This window comes from Hemiscyllium ocellatum, assembly GCF_020745735.1.
Source record: "Hemiscyllium ocellatum isolate sHemOce1 chromosome 15 unlocalized genomic scaffold, sHemOce1.pat.X.cur. SUPER_15_unloc_19, whole genome shotgun sequence".
Lineage (NCBI taxonomy): Eukaryota > Metazoa > Chordata > Chondrichthyes > Orectolobiformes > Hemiscylliidae > Hemiscyllium > Hemiscyllium ocellatum.
The window spans coordinates 127751-135250 of record NW_026867455.1 but is presented as its reverse complement, the minus strand read 5'-3'; positions in this window follow the sequence as shown (position 1 = coordinate 135250).

The window sequence follows — 7500 nt, the reverse complement described above, 5'->3', positions numbered from 1 at the left end:
GCCTGCAGGTCCCGAGCCGCCAACATGTTCTTAGTATCGTGTTCTCCAATCCTGGGTGACGGGCACCGCAGGGAGGCAGAGCCATCGCACTTGCCGGGTGGCAGAGGAAGGACCGGACTATGTACAATAGCGGCCAACGACTCCCAGAGCCGGTTGTGCGGCGTCTGCTCTCAGCCTAAGAGGCTTCTGGGAGTGCTCAGGCAAGGGTCAGCCTGCACCCTTGCTGGCAGCACCCAGGGGAACCAGGACGCTTGCATCTCTCGCCTTCATTTTCGACACAAGCGCCTGAGGAGGGACGCCACCCCTCCCCTTGCGTCAAGAGACCTCCCCACCAGCCTCTGACTGATTCTTAGAACGGACGGAAAGAGTCGGGCAAGCCTGTCAAAGCTTTGAGCGAATGTCAAAAGCTTTAGACTTCCGCGAACTCTCCGGCTTGCACTGAGACGCGAGGTCGATGTGCTAAGCACCACGGGGCCCCTTTCGCCTGCAGGTCCCGAGCCGCCAACATGTTCTTAGTATCGTGTTCTCCAAACCTGGGTGACGGGCACCGCAGGGAGGCAGAGCCATCGCACTTGCCGGGTGGCAGAGGAAGGACCGGACTATGTACAATAGCGGCCAACGACTCCCAGAGCCGGTAGTGCGGCGTCTGCTCTCAGCCTAAGAGGCTTCTGGGAGTGCTCAGGCAAGGGTCAGCCTGCACCCTTGCTGGCAGCACCCAGGGGAACCAGGACGCTTGCATCTCTCGCCTTCATTTTCGACACAAACGCCTGAGGAGGGAAGCCAACCCTCCGTGTGTCAAGAGACCGTCCCCGCCCCGGCCTCCGACTGATTCTTAGAACGGACGGAAAGAGTCAGGCAAGCCTGTTAAGACTTCCGCGAACTCTCCGGCTTGCACTGAGACGCGAGGTCGATGTGCTCAGCACCACGGGGCCCCTTTCGCCTGCAGGTCCCGAGCCGCCAACATGTTCTAAGTATCGTGTTCTCCAAACCTGGGTGACGGGCACCGCAGGGAGGCAGAGCCATCGCACTTGCCGGGTGGCAGAGGAAGGACCGGACTATGTACAATAGCGGCCAACGACTCCCAGAGCCGGTAGTGCGGCGCCTGCTCTCAGCCTAAGAGGCTTTTGGGAGTGCTCAGGCAAGGGTCAGCCTGCACCCTTGCTGGCAGCACCCAGGGGAACCAGGACGCTTGCATCTCTCGCCTTCATTTTCGACACAAACGCCTGAGGAGGGAAGCCAACCCTCCGTGTGTCAAGAGACCGTCCCCGCCCCGGCCTCCGACTGATTCTTAGAACGGACGGAAAGAGTCAGGCAAGCCTGTTAAGACTTCCGCGAACTCTCCGGCTTGCACTGAGACGCGAGGTCGATGTGCTCAGCACCACGGGGCCCCCTTCGCCTGCAGGTCCCGAGCCGCCAACATGTTCTAAGTATCGTGTTCCCCAAACCTGGGTGACGAGCACCGCAGGGAGGCAGAGCCATCGCACTTGCCGGGTGGCAGAGGAAGGACCGGACTATGTACAATAGCGGCCAACGACTCCCAGAGCCGGTAGTGCGGCGCCTGCTCTCAGCTTAAGAGGCTTTTGGGAGTGCTCAGGCAAGGGTCAGCCTGCACCCTTGCTGGCAGCACCCAGGGGAACCAGGACGCTTGCATCTCTCGCCTTCATTTTCGACACAAACACCTGAGGAGGGAAGCCAACCCTCCGTGTGTCAAGAGACCGTCCCCGCCCCGGCCTCCGACTGATTCTTAGAACGGACGGAAAGAGTCAGGCAAGCCTGTCAAAGAATTGAGCAGATGTCAAAATCTTTTAAGACTTCCGCGAACTCTCCGGCTTGCACTGAGACCCGAGGTCGATGTGCTCAGCACCACGGGGCCCCTTTCGCCTGCAGGTCCCGAGCCGCCAACATGTTCTAAGTATCGTGTTCCCCAAACCTGGGTGACGAGCACCGCAGGGCGGCAGAGCCATCGCACTTGCCGGGTGGCAGAGGAAGGACCGGACTATGTACAATAGCGGCCAACCACTCCCAGAGCCGGTAGTGCGGCGTGCGAGGTCTGCTCTCAGCGGAAGAGGGTTTTGGGAATGCTCAGGCAAGGGCCAGCCTGCACCCTTCCTGGCCGCTCCCACGGGAACCAGGCTACTTGCAATCCTTTCCCCCAATAGCAAGTGCCTTTTGGAGGGACGGCCGGAGTCAACGTGGGGTTTGCCCGCCCTCCAAAGTGTCAAGAGACCGCCGCACAGGCCTCTGACTGATTCTTAGAACAGGCAGCAAGAGTTGGGTAAGTCTGTCGAAAATTTGACAAAGTGTCAAAAATTAGACTTCCGAGAGCTCTTGGGCATGCACACAGGCCTGTCATTCAAGTGCTCTGCCCGCGGAACCGTTTTTCGGATGCCTTTCAAAGTGGTCCCGCGCCGCCATTTTGTTCTAAAAATCGTGTTCCCAGAAATCTCCGGGTACCCCGCCAACCTCACTGTGTCACAATGTCAAGTGGCACTGAATGGGTCTGAATTTCAAATTCGACTGCTTCGCTCTGGAACTCGAACCCGGCAAAACCGTTTGGATTTTTCCCGGTCCAGACTTCCGCGGCAGACAAAGTTAAAGTTTTCGGGCTGCAGACTCAAAACGACATCTGGCCAACCGCCGGGCTCAATTCGCCCAGTTCCTCCGGCACTTCGGAACTCATGTTCGGCATGAGTTTTTGAATCTTTCCCGATGCTTCGGCATTTTCCTCCGCTGACACTTAGAATATTTTTCACACTTGGCCGAAAATTTTTCTAAGTTTTTCTGGTTACTGATTTCTTCTTTTCGGGCATTTTTCTAAGTTTTCTTGGTTACTCATTTCTCATTTTCAAACATTTTTCTAAGTTTTTCTGGTTACTGATTTCTTCTTTTTGGGCATTTTTCTAAGTTTTCTTGGTTACTCATTTCTCATTTTCAAACATTTTTCTAAGTTTTTCTGGTTACTCATTTCTCATTTTCAAACATTTTTCTAAGTTTTTCTGGTTACTGATTTCTTCTTTTTGGGCATTTTTCTAAGTTTTCTTGGTTACTCATTTCTCATTTTCAAACATTTTTCTAAGTTTTTCTGGTTACTGATTTCTTCTTTTTGGGCATTTTTCTAAGTTTTCTTGGTTACTCATTTCTCATTTTCAAACATTTTTCTAAGTTTTCTTGGTTACTCATTTCTCATTTTCAAACATTTTTCTAAGTTTTTCTGGTTACTGATTTCTTCTTTTTGGGCATTTTTCTAAGTTTTCTTGGTTACTCATTTCTCATTTTCAAACATTTTTCTAAGTTTTTCTGGTTACTCATTTCTCATTTTCAAACATTTTTCTAAGTTTTTCTGGTTACTGATTTCTTCTTTTTGGGCATTTTTCTAAGTTTTCTTGGTTACTCATTTCTCATTTTCAAACATTTTTCTAAGTTTTTCTGGTTACTCATTTCTCATTTTCAAACATTTTTCTAAGTTTTTCTGGTTACTCATTTCTGCTTTTCCAACGTTTTACTAAGTTTTGCTGGTTACTGAGTTCACACTTTTAAACATTTTCGGGCATTTTTCTACGTTTTTCATGTTACTCATTTAGCACTTTCAGGCACTTTCCTATGCTTTCCTGCTTACTGATTTCACACTTTTAAGCATCTTCGGGCATGTTCCCTAAGTTTTGCAGTTCATTCGTTTGGGACAGTCAGGCAGCTTTCCTAAGCTTTCCTGGTAACCGAATTCACATTGTTGAGAACTTTGGAACCCTTCCCTAAGCTGTGCTGGTTACTCACTTTACCTCTTCAGACACTTGCCCCCGTTGTGACAGAGACCACTTCCCGACTCGGGAAATGCACCAAATTCGGCCTGAACTCAGAGGGCAGTCCCCCCTCGAAGGCGTGGAAGTCGGCAGAATCGCCGGGTCAAATCCGGCTGAGCTACCCGGCTTGGAAGCCTCAAAGTCGGTATGAGCTGTCAGGTTCACTCCCATCCCCGTTTGGACCACTTCCCGACTCGGGAAATTCACCAAATTCGGCCTGAACTCAGAGGACAGTCCCCCCTCGAAGGCGTGACAGTCGGCAGAACCGCCGGATCAAATCCGGCTGAGCTACCCGGCCCCGAAGCCTCAAAGTCGGTAAGAGCTGTCAGGTTCACTCCCATCCCCGTTTGGACCACTTCCCGACTCGGGAAATTCACCAAATTCGGCCTGAACTTATACAACAGTCCCCCCTCGAAGGCGTGACAGTCGGCAGAACCGCCGGATCAAATCCGGTTGAGCTACCCGGCTTGGAAGCCCCAAAGTCGGTAAGAGCTGTCAGGTTCACTCCCATCCCCGTTTGGACCACTTCCCGACTCGGGAAATTCACCAAATTCGGCCTGAACTTATACAACAGTCCCCCCTCGAAGGCGTGACAGTCGCTAGAACCGCCGGATCAAATCCGGTTGAGCTACCCGGCTTGGAAGCCCCAAAGTCGGTAAGAGCTGTCAGGTTCACTCCCATCCCCGTTTGGACCACTTCCCGACTTAGGAAATTCACCAAATTCGGCCTGAACTTAGAGGAGAGTCCCCGCTCGAAGGCGTGGAAGTCGGCAGAATCGCCGGGTCAAATCCGACTGAGCTACCCGGCCCCGAAGCCTCAATGTCGGTAAGAGCTGTCAGGTTCACTCCCATCCCCGTTTGGACCACTTCCCGACTCGGGAAATTCACCAAATTCGGCCTGAACTTAGACAACAGTCCCCCCTCGAAGCCGTGGCAGTCGCTAGAACCGCCGGATCAAATCCGGTTGAGCTACCCGGCTTGGAAGCCCCAAAGTCGGTATGAGCTGTCAGGTTCACTCCCATCCCCGTTTGGACCACTTCCCGACTTAGGAAAATCACCAAATTCGGCCTGAACTCAGAGGGCAGGCCCCCCTCGAAGGCCAGGCATTCGGCAGAACCGCCGGGTCAAATCCGACTGTGCTACCCGGCCCCAAAGCCTCAAAGTTGGTATGAGCAGTTAGGTTCACTCCCATCCCCGTTTGGACCACTTCCCGACTTAGGAAATTCACCAAATTCGGCCTGAACTTAGAGGAGAGTCCCCGCTCGAAGGCGTGGAAGTCGGCAGAATCGCCGGGTCAAATCCGACTGAGCTACCCGGCCCCAAAGCCTCAATGTCGGTAAGAGCTGTCAGGTTCACTCCCATCCCCGTTTGGACCACTTCCCGACTCGGGAAATTCACCAAATTCGGCCTGAACTTAGACAACAGTCCCCCCTCGAAGCCGTGGCAGTCGCTAGAACCGCTGGATCAAATCCGGTTGAGCTACCCGGCTTGGAAGCCCCAAAGTCGGTATGAGCTGTCAGGTTCACTCCCATCCCCGTTTGGACCACTTCCCGACTTAGGAAAATCACCAAATTCGGCCTGAACTCAGAGGGCAGGCCCCCCTCGAAGGCCAGGCATTCGGCAGAACCGCCGGGTCAAATCCGACTGTGCTACCCGGCCCCAAAGCCTCAAAGTTGGTATGAGCAGTTAGGTTCACTCCCATCCCCGTTTGGACCACTTCCCGACTTAGGAAATTCACCAAATTCGGCCTGAACTTAGAGGAGAGTCCCCGCTCGAAGGCGTGGAAGTCGGCAGAATCGCCGGTCAAATCCGACTGAGCTACCCGGCCCCGAAGCCTCAATGTCGGTAAGAGCTGTCAGGTTCACTCCCATCCCCGTTTGGACCACTTCCCGACTCGGGAAATTCACCAAATTCGGCCTGAACTTAGACAACAGTCCCCCCTCGAAGCCGTGGCAGTCGCTAGAACCGCTGGATCAAATCCGGTTGAGCTACCCGGCTTGGAAGCCCCAAAGTCGGTATGAGCTGTCAGGTTCACTCCCATCCCCGTTTGGACCACTTCCCGACTTAGGAAAATCACCAAATTCGGCCTGAACTCAGAGGGCAGGCCCCCCTCGAAGGCCAGGCATTCGGCAGAACCGCCGGGTCAAATCCGACTGTGCTACCCGGCCCCAAAGCCTCAAAGTTGGTATGAGCAGTTAGGTTCACTCCCAAACCCGTTGGGACCACTTCCCGACTTAGGAAATTCACCAAATCCGGCCTGAACTTAGACAACAGTCCCCCCTCGAAGGCGTGACAGTCGGTAGAACCGCCGGGTCAAATCCGGCTGAGCTACCCGATTTGGAAGCCTTCAACACAAAACCCATCCGGCAATGCCACTCAAAAAGGGCCCAAATTCAGAAACACCCCCTTCAATAGGTACCACTTCCTCGGAGACACTACCGGGACACGCTCCCTCGGCGAAAATTAAGCCCCCACCACTAACTGAAGCCAACCGCAGCCCCAACTTCAACGGAGAAATCAGTAACCAATTCAAAAATGCACTTGGTTACTGATTTGTACTGCTTCAAAAATATTCTAAGTGTCGCTGGTTACTGATTTGTACTGCTCCAAAAATATTCTAAGTGTCACTGGTTACTGATTTGTACTGACTCAAAAATATTCTAAGTGTCGCTGGTTACTGATTTGTACTGACTGAAAAATATTCTAAGTGTCGCTGGTTACTGATTTGTACTGACTCAAAAATATTCTAAGTGTCAGTGGTTACTGATTTGTACTGCTCCAAAAATATTCTAAGTGTCGCTGGTTACTGATTTGTAATGCTCCAAAAATATTCTAAGTGTCGCTGGTTACTGATTTGTACTGCTTCAAAAATATTCTAAGTGTCAGCGGTTACTGATTTGTACTGCTTCAAAAATATTCTAAGTGTCGCTGGTTACTGATTTGTACTGCTTCAAAAATATTCTAAGTGTCAGTGGTTACTGATTTGTACTGCGTCAAAAATATTCTAAGTGTCGCTGGTTACTGATTTGTACTGCTCCAAAAATATTCTAAGTGTCGCTGGTTACTGATTTGTACTGCTTCAAAAATATTCTAAGTGTCGCTGGTTACTGATTTGTACTGCTTCAAAAATATTCTAAGTGTCAGTGGTTACTGATTTGTACTGCTTCAAAAATATTCTAAGTGTCGCTGGTTACTGATTTGTACTGCTTCAAAAATATTCTAAGTGTCAGTGGTTACTGATTTGTACTGCTTCAAAAATATTCTAAGTGTCGCTGGTTACTGATTTGTACTGCTTCAAAAATATTCTAAGTGTCAGTGGTTACTGATTTGTACTGCTCCAAAAATATTCTAAGTGTCGCTGGTTACTGATTTGTACTGCTTCAAAAATATTCTAAGTGTCAGTGGTTACTGATTTGTACTGCTCCAAAAATATTCTAAGTGTCGCTGGTTACTGATTTGTACTGCTTCAAAAATATTCTAAGTGTCAGCGGTTACTGATTTGTACTGCTTCAAAAATATTCTAAGTGTCAGTGGTTACTGATTTGTACTGCTTCAAAAATATTCTAAGTGTCGCTGGTTACTGATTTGTACTGCTTCAACAATATTCTAAGTGTCGCTGGTTACTGATTTGTACTGCTTCAAAAATATTCTAAGTGTCGTGGTTACTGATTTGTACTGCTTCAAAAATATTCTAAGTGTCGCTG